Genomic DNA, 19194 nt, shown 5'->3' on the forward strand with positions numbered 1-19194 from the left:
TCTTAATTTAACAAGAATTCACATTCTCCATTTACAGAGGAAGATGGATTAAAGTGCTTCTCAGAGTCTGTTTTTCCAGCTCTGGCAGCCGGGGTGGCTGCAGAGGGTGCTGTTCACCTGTGCATGCCAGAGCCGAGATGGACTCTGCACAGCAGGACAGACCCCTGGCATTCGGGGGATGTTAAAGAATTTTCCTGCTAGGATGTCAGTTCAGTTCAGGCTCTGCACAGACCTGAATGCTACAGCTGCATCTGAAGACTTTGATTGAATATGGCAGAGAAAAGCACACCCCATCCAGGTGCCTTGATTTGGTACCTTGGATAAAACACTGTCTGGATCCATAGAATCCATGCAGGGTCTTGCAGCTCTTCCTGGGTCTCAGCACACCCTGGGTGTCCCCAGACTGGTGTACTTGAGGGGGAAAAAGCCAGAGAAGGGTCTTCAGTGAGACCAGGCTGCTTGGAGCAGAGCAGGAAGGATCAATGAACTTTGCACAAGCTGTGTTTTCCTTGCTGTGGGGGGAGGATCTCCATCCCTACTTCTTTTTAATCTGATGATGAAGAAACCACGACTTGGCCTGAACTGAAAAAGGATAAAAATAGTCTTTTTTCACAGTCTTAAGGATCTTTGTCTCTTCCCAGCATTTGGCATGAGCTGTTATTTGTTTTACCAACATGAAAATGTGCCATTTGTTCCTGAGGAATGGTCCAGGCACAGCTAGGCTGTCAGTCCTATCCCCAGGGCTGAGAGCTGGAGCTCTCCTGCAGCATCAAGTGTCAGGAGTCAATAATCCACTCCTTTGGTATAATTCAAAGCTTCATTTTCTGATTTCAAAGGCAGCTTCTTGCTCTAAATAATGTTAAAAACAGGCTGTGCTCCTACTACCAAATGCTGCTTTCTGCCCATTCTTTTGATTTTCTCTGTTTCAGAGAAGCATGACACAGGTTTCACTGCTTGCAGGGAAAACCAGGATGGGGCAGGGATGAGAGGGCACAGATGCAGGTGGCAGGTGATCGTGGGAATCACGAGCCCTCTCCAACCATGGGACATCCTGTGGATCTTTTACAGGACTCAGCAGCTGAGATAATTTTTTCATGATGATTTTTAAATCCATTTCATTTCATTCCAGCATTAAATGTATTTTCCTTCCTCATCATCAACTACCCAATGAAAGCTGTTTTCTTCCCTTACGATCCTTGCCATGGTTTTGCTCCTGGTTGTTCTTGGGTTTCCTCTAATCTTGCCTGTCTAGCAGAGGCAGCTGCAGCCCCCCCACTCCTCCAGACCACCTTGAGGACTGTGATTTTCAGCATTTGGCTCATCACCTATGCAATTATTTTCCATTCAGAGGGTACACACTGGTGCCGGCTAACAGATGCAGCCTACCCACTGGTCTGAATGGACCAAAGGTAATGGTGACCTTTCGAGTTGTGGCTGTGACATTTTAATAGATGGAATGTTTTTACCTGCTCAGATTTTCTGGGTTCATTTTTATTCGTGACTTTTTTTTTAATAATACATTCAGCATCATTTTTGCAGCCTTCTGCCTATCCCTGTTAGGAGGAGGAATCAGTCTAAAGCTGATTGAATTTTTGTTACTACTGCTGTGTGGGCATGTGGTGAGGAATAGGCACTGGAGAGTGAGGGTCCTCCCAAGGCAGGCTGGGACTGTGCAGGGAGAAGGCAGAAAGCTCCTGTTTCCAGCCTCAGCATGCCCCTCAACAGGGCATGTGGTATCCAGCCCATCAGCCCTGCCTCTCAAACCACAGCATTTTGCTTGTAAAAAGATAGAGAAAAAAAGACAGAAGGGAGAAAAATGTTCTCTGTGTGGGACTTAGAAGAAGCATCGGAAGACTTGTTCTCAAATTATTCCAAGATCATTCCGTTCCATCCATTACTGCTGCTGCTCAGTGGAAAAATCATATAAATAAAACTAGTCCAGACTTGATGTACGTGAAGACAAGCAGTAACTTTCAGCTTGTTTTATTACCTCACAGCTGCTTGCTGCTGCATGGAGTTTTCTTTAGTTGGTGTAAACCAAATCTCAAAGCTGTAGGCACCATGCCTGGATGTGCTGTGACTTCATCCCTGTCCCTTCTTAGGCATTCTGTTCTTCATCATCAGATCCTGGGGAGCCTGGAGGGAAATTGCTGCAGCAGACAGTACTGAGGTTGTTTGCTGCTATCCCTGAATTCTCACAGTTAGTGCAATTAATGCAATTAGCAGCACTGGGGCCAGGATTTAGCTACCTAAGTTGCTGCTCTCACTATAGCTCACCCCAGCATAGATTTACAAGAGATAGCAGCAGTGATTGCTGAAAAAACAAAAAAGATTGTGCTCTTTCTCTCTAACTCTTTCCTTGCTGGTGATTCACGAATGCTACAATTTCCCTTCGTTTCTGCTGAAGTTTTCATTAGTTCCTTCCCCTGCCCATTCTGTGTGACAACTCAGTCTGAGAAACATCTGCACCTCATTAGAAACAGCTTTGGGTACATAAAGCTGAATGCAAAGGGTAAAAAAATGTTTGATGGCTGAGTTATGCTCTCATCCAGGAAGCAATCTGGCAATCGGCACAGGGTCCCTAGGGCACTCGAGCTGAAAAACAGGCTCAACCCTCATTTCTAGCACATCACTGAAGCTACTTACCCTGCTAAAATACTAAAACTGCTATGAATCATACCTAGAGCATGAAGAATCTGATGTCTTCTGTGTCACCTGGCAATGTCAGCTTCCTTTTAAATAGAAATTACTTGGAGTACTGTCATGGAGTCACCACCCAGAGTCACCACCATACCCACCTTCTGGCTGCTACAGAAATCAACTTCGTAGTTTCTCAAAAGCTAGAACAAACTGACACTGGAAATCTGACTTGGTGTCAAAGGGCTTCAGGTAGATCTGATTTTGGTTACTCAGGGACTATTTGGCAAATGGCCCATCAGACAGCAGGAGGTTTTGTGGTTAATCTTGGCTGTACATCTGAAGTCAGCACAGCGCTTTGCAGGGTCTGCCAGCTCACTGTGGGACCAGCAGGAAACATCTCCATCGCACTCGAGTCATGAGATCCAGCCACCTCCCATGGGTGCTTTTACACTCCATCTGCCTGCCCTGCTTGTTTAAGCATGTCCTTTGAAATCTTTCCTCAGGAAATTCTGAACAACCTTCAATTTTGGTGAGTTTTAGGATTTTTGTTCTCCCTGCTAATGCGTGATCTCTTTTCTCCTCCAGATGACCAGCACATTCCCTCAGAGCTTACCTCCCCTTTCTGCCTATGTATTTTCTCTTAAAGCACTTCAGATTTTCTTTCTGAGAACAAGCAAACATAAAAGTGTTTATCATCCACCTGAAGATTTATTTTTCCAGTTTTGTAATCTTCTAGGACAAGAAGAAACAGCCTCAGGTTGCAGAGGGGCTGTTCAGATTGGCTGTTAAGGAAAATTTCTTCATCAGAAGGATTGTCAAGTATTGGAATAGGCTTTTAGGGAAGTGTTGGAATCATCATCCCTGCAGGGGTTTAGAAGACGTGTATGTGGCACTTAGAGAGGTCGGTTAGTGGTGGACTTGGCAGTGCTGGGTTAATGGTTGGACTCAATGATCTCAGAGGGCTTTTCCGACCTAAATTGCTCTCTGACTCTATTTTGAGGCTGTTTTGACTGTGAAGCTCCTTCCCATGCTGCCCATTGCTGTCCCCAGACCCCTCTGATGGGTGAGCTCAGTTGTCTTTCCCTGCACCAGACATTTCCCAAACGCTAGAGCATTCCCATCAGTTCCTAGAGAAAACTCACAAACTGTGCAACCTTTTTTTCTTATGCAACCTGTTGGTGCTTTCCCTGTGCCAACATGTTTAACAATTAATTCCAGAAACCCTAAGGCTGAAGCCCCTGAGGGCTGAGGAGTGTTTCAGACATAAGGGATGATTGCATTTCACATCCTCATCTGCTCATTTTCTTAGTCTTTGTATGAACATAATTGCAAGATTCTTCTTCCTACTTTCAAGTGAGAGCACCGTCAAAGAAGAAATATCCAGCCAGCTACAGCTCAGACATGTCTGGAGAGGGTAATAAAATGCTAAAAAAAGGGAAAATGTCTTTGATGCTGCCTGTTGCTACAGCTGTCAGTGCATTGCTGAGAGCTGGGAAGAGATTCCTCCAAATTTCATAGCCAGGACATAGATGGATAAAGAAATAAATCAAGACAATCACAGACCAGAGCCAAATGGTTTGCAATGGTGTAGAGAGAGGATCTTGATTTGGGAAACACGATGATTAACTTGTTTTCATAGAGTAATTACCAATTAATCATTTGGCTAATTATGTTTTGTCATTAATTAGTTATAAACAGACTTCAGCTCAATTATGAGGACTTAACTAGATAATTTAATTGAATGTTTATGCTTCCAAAAAAGCTTCACAAGACTTGTTTTTAGCAGCTGAACAAATATATTTCTAACTGGAAAAAGGCACACATTTAAATCACTGGCAGCTAAAGATGCCTTAAATTACACACTGCTGTGATTAGGAGGCTTAGTGATGTATCCGTAGCTGAGCTTGACCTCTCTGATAATGCCAGTTGTTTAAGTGTGTAATCATTCCTTTACATCAGATCCGTTTTTTCATGAAAATGCTGATATCTAAGGGAGTTTTTTACTTCATCAGATGAGGAGGACTAAAATAAACATTCTTCTCTATGCTGACACATGACAGCATTAACAATTGAAAATAAAATTGCACATAATATGCTCTTTCAAAGAATGTCCTCAAAGTTTCTGGAGAAAATACCAGCTGTACATAGCAGACTAATACTTAGCAGCTCAAGTTATCCCTTGGGGGTACATCTGCCAGATATAAATATTAATGAAATAGAATTGTGACAGGAAGATTAAGATTCATTAATCATTATTATTAGCCATCGTCAGGTGCTAACAGTGAGACCCAGACTCCAAACAGTGCTTGGAGTGAGACCCCCCTCACGTTTACCCAGAGTACCCATTCATGAAGATGCCATAAGAGAACAAGCTCTTCAAAGGAAGGGATCAGCACTCTGCTGCCAGAGGAAATGTATTTTGGGAGTAAATCAAAGCTTGGTGGCTGGGGGTGTGAGTTGGGTCTCTGAAAGGATGTGGTGAGACCAGGGGCATAATCTCTGGTTTAAGGGAAAATACAGCCAGAGAAACCAGGAAAAGCTGCAGCATCCATGCTCCGGTGGGATATAGAGGATTCCTCAAGCTTCCCCAACTGAGGCGTTGTTCAAACACTATGCAGCTGTTAACCCTATTGTTAGGTTTATATTGTGTTGGGGTTTTGATGTGTCAGCCACTGCAGAGCTTTGGAGTGGGAAAGAGTTCATTGCCTCCTCCCAGGCAGGTTGGTGTCTATTTTCACAGCTCTGGTCAGCCAGGCAAGCTTAACTCCTTGCTCTCCACCATTCTCCCTTCCCATTGCTTGTGTTGCCAGTTTCCTTCAGATCTTGCTCCTGCAAGAATTTCCAATTCATCTGTTTGCCTTTGATAATTTTGCTCAGTACAAGGCACCATGGAGTGTGTTTACTCTTTGGTGTAATTGCAACAGAAGCAGGTCTGTGTCACCTCTAGGCTTTGGCATCATTTTTTCTCAGCTGAAAACATGAGAAAGTGGCCCAGTCTCCCCCAGACCACAAGCTATGGCCAGCAGGTGGCTGTGCCTCATGCAGTTGCTGATGCACAGGAGTCAGGGAATGGTTCACATTGGAAAGGGCCACTGGAACTCACCTAGTCCAACCTCCTGCTCAAGCAGGATTCCCTAGACCACATTACCCAGGATTGTGTCCAGGTGGCTTTTGCTATCTCCAGGGAAGGAGGCTCCAGATCCTCTTTGTCCCAGTGCTCAGTCACCCTCCCAGTACAGAAGTTCTTCCTCATGCACAGAGGTAGATGCACAGTCATTCCCCTGCACAGTGGATATCTTTCAAACACGAATTTGGAGGAGCGCATAGCTGAGGTGATCCTGATGTTCAGCTGTCCTTTGGGATGCATTTCTCGATTTATACTTACCAGTAGCAGAAATTAACCCAAGGACACCAGCCTTGACAAAAGGCTGCAAACTGAAATACATAGTACATGCATTTTTCCACATGTGAAATTCTAATGATTGCTACATAATTTAGATCAGGTGCTGGTATTTCTGCCTTACCCACATCTGCAAATCCCATCAACTTGTGTTCCCGGGAAAGGCAAAAGTGCCCCCAGGAGCCTGTGAGGAGTTAATGGGAACTGGTAGCACTGGGGTAGGGACAGATAGATTTATGGGGGATTATGTAGGTCAGAAGGCTGTTTGCTTTTTTACCATCCCTTCCCACCTGCATCATTAACTGAGAAAGCATTTCAGACTGGGCCAGCCTGTGCCTTCACCCTAGCTCACCTTTTCATATTTTGGGAACAGGTTTATTTTGGGCAGGTACCTCACTTGGGTCCAAACACATTAATTCTGGTGAGATTTACTATATAGCTATAGGTAGATACAGAAACATGTCTGTGTCAGGACAGGCTAATGGAATCTATTCCAGGGTCCAGGTGTGACAGAAGCACAGCTGCCTCCTCTCCTGTTACATCAGCTTCCCAGTGGATGACTGGACCTTGCAACCCTTGCTTCTTCATTCCTTCATGTTCCCACTGCTGATCAGCATTCAATACATCCTTCAGGCACTACCTTCAACCTGCAGAGCACAGTTCCTCATCTCTGATGTGGTTCCTGAATTGCATTGCCAAAACACCGAATCCTGGATTAGGCTGTCCCAGCAGGAGAGCTGTGTTGTTCCCCCATCCCTGGGCTTACCCAGTGATGTGAACGTTCTGGTATTTGCAGAGAGGTCTATATTCAAAGTATTCTATAGTCACACACCATAACTACAGTTCTGAAAGGAAGCCAAGTTGTTTCCTATTAATGACTCACTTCCATTCCTTCCCATCATGTTGCTGGGCAGGGACCTGCTTAAGCGTCTTTGTTTCATGCTGAGTTCTGCTCTTCTGAAATAAATGCTACTTGCCAAAAGCTTCCTTTCTAGCAGAGTTCAAAATAAAGTTATTAAGTCATATACATTGACACAATCCAGATTTGGGAGAGAAAGGAGAGCCCTGATAGTGCCGGTCCTTGGGGCAGGGTGTACACCAATACATTTAAATGTTGGGGAGCTAATTTTATCCCTAAAACAGTATTTAGTGGGGTTCAGGTTTATATAAAGAATGTGCTGTTCTGTTCCACATGGGGAGACTCGAGGCCCAAGCTTCATCCTGCTGAGGCTGATAGAGTTCTCTCATTGATTTTAGAAATATTTGGGTCTAGATCTTAAGGCCTGCAGTGTCTTACTAAAACAAGTTTCTTGTACCTGATTTCAGAGACCAATTCCATGCCTTGCCACGTCTCTGTGAGTCTTTTTATTGACTTTGAAGTAGGTTTTTCCCAAGAGGTACACAGACTAACAAATATTGTGGCTAGAATTTTGTCCCCCCCTTTCCAAATGAAATCTGACATCAACTGTTGAGAAAGAAGAACTTGCATTATCAGAAATCCCCAAAGACATCTATAGTCATCACCACTTTTGTTATTAAAGGGCATACTTTGCATGGTTTGTTTGGTTTGTTTTATGAATTTACTTTGTGAATTCATGAGATTAAAAGCTTAAACGGGATCAATGAAGACTGCACAGCATGCATCAAAGTGATTGTGGATTGTTTTTCAAACTCCAGAGGACTGCTAGTGTTGAAGAACTGAATTATGAATTTTTCAAATACAGAGATGAAAGGAAATACATTATCAGTACACAAGGATGAACCAAACTGTGTGACTGTGACCACTCTTGGGGTGAAGGCACATGATGTCCTCACTAAGGCAGGAATCTGATCCATGGAGCAGTTTGAGAAAAATCGTTTGCTGCCTGTGTACAGGATGTTAAGTATGTGGAAAAGTAATAAAGTAGCATAAACCTTCGAGAGAAACATAGAAGCTTCCAGCACTGCCCTCCATCCTTTCCTTTTTACCTCTGAGCAAGACTGTACGGAAAATACATTAGAATCATGAGTTTTGCTCAGCTTCAATTTCAAGATGGCAACATATGATATGATATTTGCCAGCTTTTGATTAAAATTAGGCTTCTCTGATCCATGACCATAATGCTTGTGATACACTCATCTCCCAAATTCTTGATTTCTGATGTTCACCATTCCCATAAATTATCAAGTACAGCCAACAGAAAGCAGCTAATTTCTATCTAGTAAAAATCAGGCAGATTTGTAGATTTGTTACTACATTGTTCGAAGTATTTTAATATGCCAAATTTATGGAAATGTTGAATTTAATATTCTTAGAACAATCCATAGACAGAATTCCTTCCCTCCTCTGCCTGATCCTTTGAGTTCAGATAATCTCACTCTATTTTGCATGGCTTTCTCTCAACACCCAAGACATCAGCCTTCTTTGTGCTTAAAACCAGAAGCTGTTTCATAGTCTTACTTAGTTCATCTGGAATCTGATTTACCTTGTTTTTCAGTGAGAAGGTGGCAGGAAGGTACTGAGGTGCCCATGGGAATGGAGGGAGGTAGAAGGAATGCTTGGTGCATTCCTGATTCCAACTGGGGCAGCTGTGTGTGGACATTGGGATGAATTTTCACCAGACTGGCTGACCCCAGGTTTTTAACACTTATCCTGAACAGTGCCTAGAAGAAAGATTGGGATCGAAACTCCTGTCTGGGAGCTCTGCTGCTTTCCAGCATCTAACCAAAATCCCTTCCCAACTGGTCAAAAACCACTGAAGTGCAGTGTAAGCAGAAATTATTATTAAAACCATCATATACCTTGCATGGCTGTAGCATTCCTGGTCTTAGTGTCACACCACAGGGAAAACCAGTCTACCTATGAAGATGAGAAATAGTGAAATGTGATGTGTTATTCTTCTTCAATCCTTAAAAAAGGTAACATTGGTACATTTAGACACAGCCTGTCAATACACTGTCATGCCATTACTGTGTAATCAGTACAGAAACACTTGAAGATTTACTAACTGCTTGGAGTAAACTCATCGATTTTGAGCAGAAATTGTCTTTGCACAGTGCAGGGATGGGAAAGAGCCATGTTTCATCAACTGATGTGGTGTCCCAAGGAGGTGACATAGTTGGCAGTAAGGAGAGGATATTGCAAGATTTCACAACTGCAAAGAGAATACTGAGCTGACCTTTTTTGGTTAGATCCTCATCTGGTGTAAATCAGTCAAGATTCACCAATGCCAAAATGTTTCTGGATGCTGTTTCCCAGTTTTCCAGCATCAAAACTGATGTTTATAGAAGCTCCTAGTTGCACATATTAAAGTAATCAAGAGTATTTTCATTACTGACTGGGCAAGTGAAATGAAGACAGATATAATGGAAATGTGTTCAAAAAATCATATTGACAAAGAATGTAATTTTTTTTTCTCCTGTGTATGGCTGTTGTGCACAGATCTAACAGATGCCAGTAATACAATGGAAGGATTGTAGTGAGGGGGAAAGGAAATGTATTTCCCAATCCCAACTGGAAATTATGTCTCTCTTTAATTTCTCCAAGCAACTTAGATTTAAATAATTCTTATTTTTTTCCCACTGGCCATTTCCCATAGCTGCACATCCCTTGAGTGAGCATCTCGCCTTTGGGATTAGCTACAGAGAGAAATTTTATTGGATTTTCCATTACACAGTCTGGGACATCACTTGTTGGGGATTTTTTTGAGAAAAGAAATATTTTCATTTTATTCAAATTCATGCAGATTTTCGTGTTGTCATAGGTTTCAAGAGTTTCTCCTTCACATCTGCATTCACAAACCACCTTCTTTCTTCTCAGGACACCAAGCAGCTGCCACGGAGATTCCAAACACTTGATCCTCCCCTTTGCCCTCCCTCTTTGGTCTCCAGATTTTCCATCCTAGTGACGGACCCTTTTCTTTGAAGTGGGCCAGTGCAGAAGCTCCCCTCTGTCCTGTAGTAAGGAAAGTACCCAGTGCAGGGAGGGCAGTTCAGGTGTGGGAGCCCGCTGGGGAAGGAGGCCATGGGCAGGCAGAGTGCAGAGCTGCTGGCTCCAAGGAGCTCCTGGACTGGGGGCTCTTCCTTGCTTGGAGGAGAAATTGTCCTCTTGCTCAGCTCCAAACTGGGCAGGATGCTCTGAAAAACATGCACAGGACCAAGAGCTGAGGTGTCAGATGACGGGATGTTGGGAACAGCATTGTTGGGAACAGCATTGTTGGGAACAGCATTGTTGGGAGCACAGCTGGTTCCTGCAGGAGTGGGGCAGGTCCCACCCAGGGCCAGCAGTGTCCCACACAGCAGCACTCTGGGGTTCACTGGTTGTTTCAAGGGAAAGGGACCTTACAAGGGCTGCCTTAGGAGTCTCATCCTTGCAGATAGCTCTGCTCCCGCATTGTGTTTTCAGAGCACAAGTCATCATTTTGTTCCTAAGGGCCTAATTTTGAGTAACAGTTTGATGTGAGATGGGCCTGCCTCTCTTCTTCCCTTCCCACCCCTTTTAGAAACATTCAAGGTAAGCTCACCTGAACCTAAGTTGAAGGTATTTAACCCAATTTAACCATATATGTAATCTATATAAGTGGTTGGCCAAGAAGCTCTTCAGATGTCCTGCAGTGTGGAAAATATCCTGTGGAGTGGCTGAATAACTCACTTTCTCATCCTGCTTAGTGTTAACTTTGTCTTCATTGGAGCTTTTTTCTCTTTCTGTGCAGATGTGAGATGCTGGGCAGACACAGATGTGGGATGTTCTGTAGTAGGGCAGGTACTCAAGGTCCAACACCTGGGAATCTGGGCCAGGCTGCTCATTGCAAAGTAGGAGGTTGGGGTTCAAGTCTGCAGGACTGTCTCTGGTCAGGGGGAGGTTTTCCAAGCCTCCTGGCCAGGATGATGGGACTGCAGTGCTGTTCTGTCTCCACATCCTGAAATAAATGTGTATTTGATTGAACATGATAAAATTATGCCATCAATGGGAAAGGTCAACGAGCAAAGCCAGTCCCCAATGTTGATCTGTCCTGCTGTACACCTGGGCCATGGCACCTCTGCCACTGCTGAGAGACAATCAGGCCAGTCAGAGACTGAGGACTGTAAGCATTTTGCATTGTCTTTCAGCTCTATATTCTTAAGTCTTGAAATGCTTTCTCATGTCAGGTTTTCAGTTAAATTTAAATACCAATTTAGTTCCTAATACTCTCAAGCAGTCTTCAGTAATTCACACAGGAAAAATACGTGATTTGGTGTTTTGTCCCTGTTGATTAAGAACAGCAATAACAGCAATAAAGCTCAAAAAACAACCTCCAGCCTCACTACCTGATTTTTCACAAGCTACTGTTCAGCACTGTATGAAACCGTGACAGGGAGAGTGTTTTTACCTCATTTGAGGTTAAACTTACATCAGATTTCATTAGCTGCCTTGGAAGATTCCAAGCCAAAGGAAAGAACTCCCACAGCCTTGGGCTCTTTAGGGTGACTTATGGTCTCCTGAAAATATTTGTAGATCAGCAGTGATTATGAGCATTCTGGAAATGGAGGAACATTGAAATTTGGGTAGAGCCTGAAAAAAATACTGTAGAATCTTCCTTTCCGCCAGATAAATTCTTTTTGAGTTTTCTGTACAACCAAAATGGGCATATGCAATTCAGGTCTTTAAAGGAGTTTGAACTTGAAGTTTCAAATCAGTTCTTCTTCTATCTCTGTCTTTATTGAAAAGCTAATTTAACAGATCATTGCTATATAAGGCACTATTTTACTGGGAGGGAAAAATGGTCATCTTGGTATTACAAGTAAACACACACAGATATTTTTGCACTAGAGAATTTATCTGCTTCTTGGCTATTTGCTACTCTGGTGCTGTTATTTTCCCATCCACACTGGCTTTCTCCTGCTTTTTTCTTACTGAAAGCCCTGTCTCCAAGGTTTTTTGCATTTTAAGAATACCTTACAAATACCTCATTCGAATAGGCCTGAACCTACCCACTGGGTAATGTAACTATTCACCAGGGTGAGACAAAGGATATTTTTATAGTTGCCACGTACTCAAGAAGAATCCAGGAAGGGGAAAGCCAGCTGGGAGGGAATCATCATCCTGCATCTCTGGCTGCCATGGTGATGGGATTCCAGGGGAGCATCACAGAGGGAGAACACTCCACCCACCCCAGCTCCCTGCTGGCAGAGCTGTCCCTTTCCTCCTCCCCAGTACAGTCTTGTGGGCATCCTGGCTTTACTGAGATGCTTGCAGATGGCCTGGCTACTTTCTAAAGAAGTACTCTCTGCCAGTGAGGTAATGAGCTGCTGAGACAAACCCTGATAAGCCAGACATCACCTTCTTTCACCTCCTTCCTCTCTGGTGTAGGAGAGAACATTGATGAACTTTCAACGATATGACCAGCAGCCAAAGTGACACATTCAAAAGGATAAATTTTAATAGGAATAACTTCAGATTAATGAGGGTTTGTTTGGCTTTTTTTTCATTTTCATGCTAATTATTGCAAAGACAGTGATAAGTAACATTCAATTTTATTGCAACATAATCACAGAATCACAGAGTGGTTTTGGTTGGCAGGAAACTTAAATCTTGTTTCAAACCCCTGCCATGGGCAGGGACACCTTCCCAGGCTGCTCCAAGCCCCGTTCAACCTGGCCTTGAGCATCCCAGGGTTGGGGCAGCCACAGCTTCTCTGGGCAACCTGTGCCAGGGCCTCACCACCCTCTGAGTAAAGAACTTCTTCCTAACTTCAAACCTAAATCTCTCCTTTTTTAGTTAAACAACTTTCCCCCTTGTCCTATCACTATTGGCCTCTGCACAAAGCTGTTCTCCAGTATCTGTCCATATAATAACGCATTTCTGGTTTACAAACATAGAAGAAAGCATGAGAATGCCTCAATTGTGCCTTTTAAGGTTTTTCTGAGTCATGTACTTCCATACTTTAAAAAAAGAATTTATGCTGTAAATAAAGAGACAGACTTGATGATATTTCACACTGAAATAGTTATCATGTATTTTTCTCCATTTAAACTTAGAATACATTTTGCTACATTAGAGATGATTTTTCTTATTACTGCATCAACATATATGTATTTCAGAGTTTAGCTGGCAAGTGTAATAGAGTGGAGCAAGTTCTCTGACAATACATTAAAAAATGTTCAGAAATAGCTGGGTAATGGAGAAATTCTGAATAGATTAATTTCTGCATAGTATTTGATATATTTACTGAAATTCCAAAGCTCTAAAGCACAGGAATGATTTTGAATGGACTATTATTATTCATCCCATATATTATCTTGTTTGCTGCCTGAAGAAAAAAGTGGTTTATTATAATGTGGTTTCTCAGCTGCAACAGTCTGATATACTGGCAGCTAATGAAGTGTTCAGGCACCCAAAACCCCACCATCATTGAAATTCATTACCACAAAGGCTCTGCCAGAACTAATTGCTGTCAAGGCTGCTTATGCATGTCTTAGTTTCATTTCACAGAATGACAGAGCAAATGCTGGTACAAACCAACAGGAATAAAACCCTCCAGCCTGCAGCACACCCCAGCACAGTGCTGGAGGTTCCTCCTGTGAGTTAACACTCTGGCAGGGCCAAGAATAGTCTGAGGATTTGGATATGCTTTTTTCCCTTGAAATTGAAATATGAAATTTGTGTGCAGAGAAAATAATGACTCATTATAGGAGGGACTTAGGGAAAAAGTGGGAGGTCTCTGCTGCCTCCAGTGCACCCTGAAACACTGGGCTTTGGGACAGAGAAGAACTCAAAGACTCAGATCTGGAAATTGGAGATGAGTGGTCAGGGGTGAGTGCCAGCCCACGGCTGCTGTGGAGTTCCAGGCCCTCCTGCACCCCTGGGTGCTGAGCTCCCACCTCCAGATCCCACTGCTCTTGCAGCCTTCCCTGGCCAAGGAACTGATCGTCCTGTGCCCCCAAATTTATACCCACGGGCTGACTTCCACACACGTCCTGAGCTGCAAAGGCTCTTTTGCAAAACGAGTGCATCTTTAAAGATTCTTTTATGGCAAAAGGCAATAGAATTATTGAATCATTAAGATCGGAAAAGACCTTCAAGATCATAAAGTCCAACCTTTGACTGTATAACCACAAAATCATACTGTGAGTGCCATGTTTATTTATTTTTTAACACTTCCAGGGATGATGACTCCTCCATTTCATTGGGCAACCTCTTTCAATGTTTAACCGCTCTTTACAAATTTTTCATTATATCCAAAGTGAACCTCCCCTGGTGCAACTTAAGGCCATTTCCCCTTGTCTTATCTCTAGTTCCAATGCAGAAAAGGCCAACCCTCACCTCACCACAATCTCCCTTCAGGTATCTGTAGAGAGCAATAAATGCAATTTTCAGGAAAGGAAGGGAGAAGAACTTTTGAGCTCAGCAGAAATTCCTGAACCCTGGGACTGCCTGAACAGATTTGTTGGACAACTCCATTTACATGCTATTTGCACATTCCTGTTTCAAAAATCAGCCTATGTGGATTGCTCCTGGTATGCCTTGCCAAAATACTTGGGAGTGATCCAAGGGAATGATCTTGACTGTTGCAGGTGGGCTGTGGACCCTTGAGAGGTGCTGGAGGTGTCAGAGAGCTCACTAATTACAGCTCATTACAGCATGGAGGGGAAGGATGTCCTCAGCACAGTGAGTTTTGGTGCTTTAACAGGACACCTTTCCAAACACTTCCTGACATGGGCAAGGTGAACAGTGATGAGAGTTCTCTGTCTCGGCCTCCTGCTGTTACATTTTGCTGCTGAGATCAGTGGGAGAAAAGCTGCCCTTTTGTGGAGCCTTTCAGTGTTTTCTGCAATGATTTCACTGTGACTTCAGACCTGTGTGACTTGGCCAATTTGTTTCAACAAGGACAATTTTTATTATCTCAGTGAAAAGTCTGGATGTGCTTGTATGCTGTACTTGCTACATACACATTTTCAAGCATTAGTCATGCCATAACATCTGCTTTTTATTGGTAATTACACTATCCCCATTTTAATAAGAGGTAATTCTTAAATTTCTCATAAAATATACATGACTTCAGGGAATGAAGGTGAAAGGTTTTGCAAGCCTCTCACAGCCACAGACCAAAATGAATCGAAATAAATCCTTCCTGAGCAGAACTTGTCAAGCCACTCATGACAGCACAACCAAGGATGCCTGTGTGACTCGCCATCCCTCTTTCTTCTAACTGTTCATGGTCTGCAGAACAAACCTGCAAAGTCTGTGCACCACAGCCCTGCAGGGGGCTGTTAATGTGCTAAAAAATGAGGACCTGGTCCTAAAATGGCACATATTTGGACACCTCCTGGGAGTAACTGGACAGTAATTAGCATGAAGGGGGTTCTGCAAGATCAGGTCTGAACTGCAGAATAGTAAAAGTTTGTGGGTTGTTTCCAAGTGTTTTAGACACTTTGGAAATAGGTGTCTGGATTATTGGCTTGTTGGCATTCATATTTATGGTAGACTTGGTATAATAATGTGCCTGAAAAATGAGTAACATCTGAAGTAGAAGACCAATATCCAGATAAAGAATCACTAAAAGGAATATTTTTGGGTTCTATTAAAGGCTTCCAGTCTCTCATTTCCCACTGTTTCTCTGTAGGCAAGTGCTGCTGTGCTGCTTTGGCCTGTGAGAACTGGGCTCTGCAATTCCATAGCCTGTTTCCAGGGATTTTCCTAGTGATTCTGGACAAGGAAGGCAGTGACAAATGACACTTTTGCAAGGCCATCCCTAAATCTTTGAAAACCAAGGAGCTCTTTCAGTGGCTTCTGCCATTCACTGAATGCCAGCAGCCAAGCCCATATGGAGCATTGTGTGCTGAGCTCATTGTCTATGCAAATGCACACAACTAGTTTTGATTAAGAACAAAATGAAGAATTGACTCAATCTGCTTTTTCTTTGTTTGAAATGCTTCAAGCCTCTCATTATCATCAGAGTTTCTTTCAGTGCAGGAAATCGGAATTTCCATAAAATAATGCTGAAAGGCACAGGGTGAAGTCAAAGAACATTTATGTTCCTAACGAATGGAAGGATAAACATGCAAAACAAATCTGGGGACACTCAACTAAACATTTGGGGGCATGTTATGGCATGTGGATTGCTTAAATTATTCCATATATATTAAGCAGCTACATATACAAATGATAAAAGGACAAAGAAGGGGGTTTGAGAGAGGCCTTTTCGCTTTGCACAGTAACTCTCAGCTATCCAGAGTGTGATTATTGTTCAACAGCCAAGGAGAGTTTGCATGATAGAGTGCCCAAATTGCGATGTTTCCATTTGGGGGTTGGACTAGATGACCTTTAAAGGTCCCTTCCAACTCAAACTATTCTATGATTTATGGGAACAAGGAGCTCCTTCCAATCCAAAGAAGGTCCCATGGCAGCATTTGCAGCCTTGGGGTCGCTGAGGTGGGATCAAAAAGACTTTGTGTAACCTCAGGGCTGTGTTTGGAAATGCTGATGCTTGGAGGGATGTGCCGGCACTGAGCACAGCCAGCACACAGGTGGTCCAGCACCATTTCCTATCCTCAGGATGTGCTGGGTAGTTGGAAAATCCTTGTTCCAAGGGAAACTGGAAAGTGGCAATCACATTCCTCTCTCTTTCAACATCCAGATGGTTTGGGCCAGAGACTCTTCATTTTTTATGGGGTATAATCATAGCCAGGACTGGCAGTGCTCCTTGCAAATCCGGGTGTCTGGTATTTCCAGTGCAAGACTTGGCTGTCCCATGTATGACACTGCAGGACAATTTTTCTGTGAAGAGGGAAAATAAGGGAAGGACATTTTTACCGAGGAGAACATTAAAGAGCTATATTGCAAAGACAAGCTCTCCAAAATGAGAAAATGGAATTGAAGGTGCTTTTCCCCTATTTCTCTTCATGCCTCATCATGAAAATATCAATAACAAAACCAGCTCCTGATTCCTTGTTTTGCCCGCCTGCCTTCCCCGGGTGGCATGCAGAAGTCAAGTTTCTTCCATGTGGCTGGAGAGAAGGAGAGTTTTGTTCAAGGCACAGCTTTGCAGAGAACATGCTACCTGTGAGCAGGTGAGGGTGTGGCTGGTGGGTGGCCATTGCTTTACTCTGATCCCAGAAATAGATCTGGGAAAGAAATGGTCTTTGGGACATTTAAAAATATGGCTGTCATTTCCAGAAATATCTGATAAACAAGGAACCAAAAAAAAGGAATCTTAAAATCTATTAAAAGCAATAAATAGGAGGGAGATTAACCATCCAACTGTCTTTTGACAAAGTTGGTGATTCTATGTGCTGCCTTAGCAGCAAATGTTCCCAGTGTAATGTTCGCTTGCATCACCTGGAACACCCCAGTTGAACCATTGTCCTAAACCACACAAAATACCCCTTTCCTTTGCTTTGATGACTTGAACAACTCCCAGTGTCTCGTGTTGTGTACTCAGAAGAGGTTAGAGAGAGAGTGGGATAAACCTAAAGAAAGGAGAATATTCCTGACAGGAATACTCCCCACTACATAAGAGCTGGGGGTATGGTGTTGGGGAACCCAAAAGGTGGATTTTGGGGTGAGTTTGAATTGAAAAAAAAAAAAGAAAATTAAAATATATTTTCTTTTGGATGGTGCACCTCAATGAAATATTGCTTTATCTGTGCAGGACAACCCCAAATATGGGAAAGTTACAGCTGGCAACATCTGGGAACAAGAAGAAGCCTAAAGCAGAAAGCAGAGAGGGAGGATGTGTCAGAGATTGACAGCATTAGGTTTTCTTAAAGCAAATCTATCTCTATCTTCACAGTGGTAGGTGGAAGTGGAAAGAAAACTCATTGTGTGTTTAAAAAACAGGTCATCTTAAAGAAATGTCACAGAACCCTTGAGTAGACATGAGCAAACAGCCCTGGGGGAGTCATTTGTCTTTGCTGTCAAGAGGAAAATTAAGTCTCTGTCTCCAGGGGACACAGAGGCTGGGTTTGATGGATGCTTGAAGCAGAAGGCAAGCGGGTCATCATTCCTGTCCACCAGGAAAAGTGACGGTATCAAGTGTACAGCTGTGGGGAGAAGAGAGACAATAGGAAGATAAATGGTGGAAAGTCCCTAAAATCTTGTTTGGTATTGACAGCAATAACCTCTCTCATGAGCTGGGGATGGTTGTGCTGCCTGACACACTTGTGGGCAGAGGGGGGTTGGTGGTTACATCAGCATTGCTCTCCCCAGTGCCCATGCTGGGTGTTTAAGGGGTTTGGTCCCAGTACTGAAGGGTTTTAGTTCATTCAGTTCATGTGCTGCAGCTCCACACCATGGTGCAAACCGAATTGCCCAGAGTGGAGATGGTTGGGAGATTTGCTTCCAAATTCTGATTCTAATGACAAACCTTACATAGATATACCTGGGTGGAGCACCTACCTTTAGGAGGACATTCCTGTGATGGATGATGCTCTGCAGCTCTGCAGCCCCCAAACCATAGTGTGGGAGACCCAGCCATGAGAAGGAAGAGAAGATGAAATTTCTGTTTTAATCAATGTCCAAGAAAATATTACTTCTTGTATATCCTTGGAGCTCTTCTAGATCAATTAGCTTGTCATCCTCCTAACATACACATATGCAGGGGAGACAGCTGCTGATTAATAGCCTGGAGCCACTTTAGTTGATCCATGGTCAGCTGTGCAATACATATTTCTACTCAAAACTAAAATTTGACTTCTACAAGGAACCTATTTCCATCAGTGAATCTCCATCATGGTGAATCACGCCTCTTGGTTTTACTAGGTTTGTTTCTGTTTTCTAATCAGATTTATTTCAGTCATAAAACAGAATCTGATGATTAATGTTCAACAGATTTCATCTGAGCAATCTGCGCTCTTGGGTTATTAATACAAAGAAAGAAGGAAAAAATATTCTGATAATATTTCAATATTGTTACCTGCCAATGCTGGAAAAAAAGCTGCAGACATGCTCCAAGTCTTGAGGTCATCTTAAATAATATTAAAAGTTTTTAACTTTTTAATTAAGTTAGTTTCCTTTTTCAGTTCAGACACTGAGGATGTATTGAAGTCTTTAAAAGTACTTTTCCTGCAGTTCTCACATAATCATGGACTGCAGGAGGGGGAAGCACCACGAATAATGAGACATCCTACTAAGCTGCACAGTTTGGCAGGCACAGAGTTCTCTAAAGAGACTCAAGGTGTTTATAGACATTTCAACT

This window comes from Sturnus vulgaris, chromosome 15 (genome assembly GCF_052056855.1).
Source record: "Sturnus vulgaris isolate bStuVul1 chromosome 15, bStuVul1.hap1, whole genome shotgun sequence".
NCBI lineage: Eukaryota > Metazoa > Chordata > Aves > Passeriformes > Sturnidae > Sturnus > Sturnus vulgaris.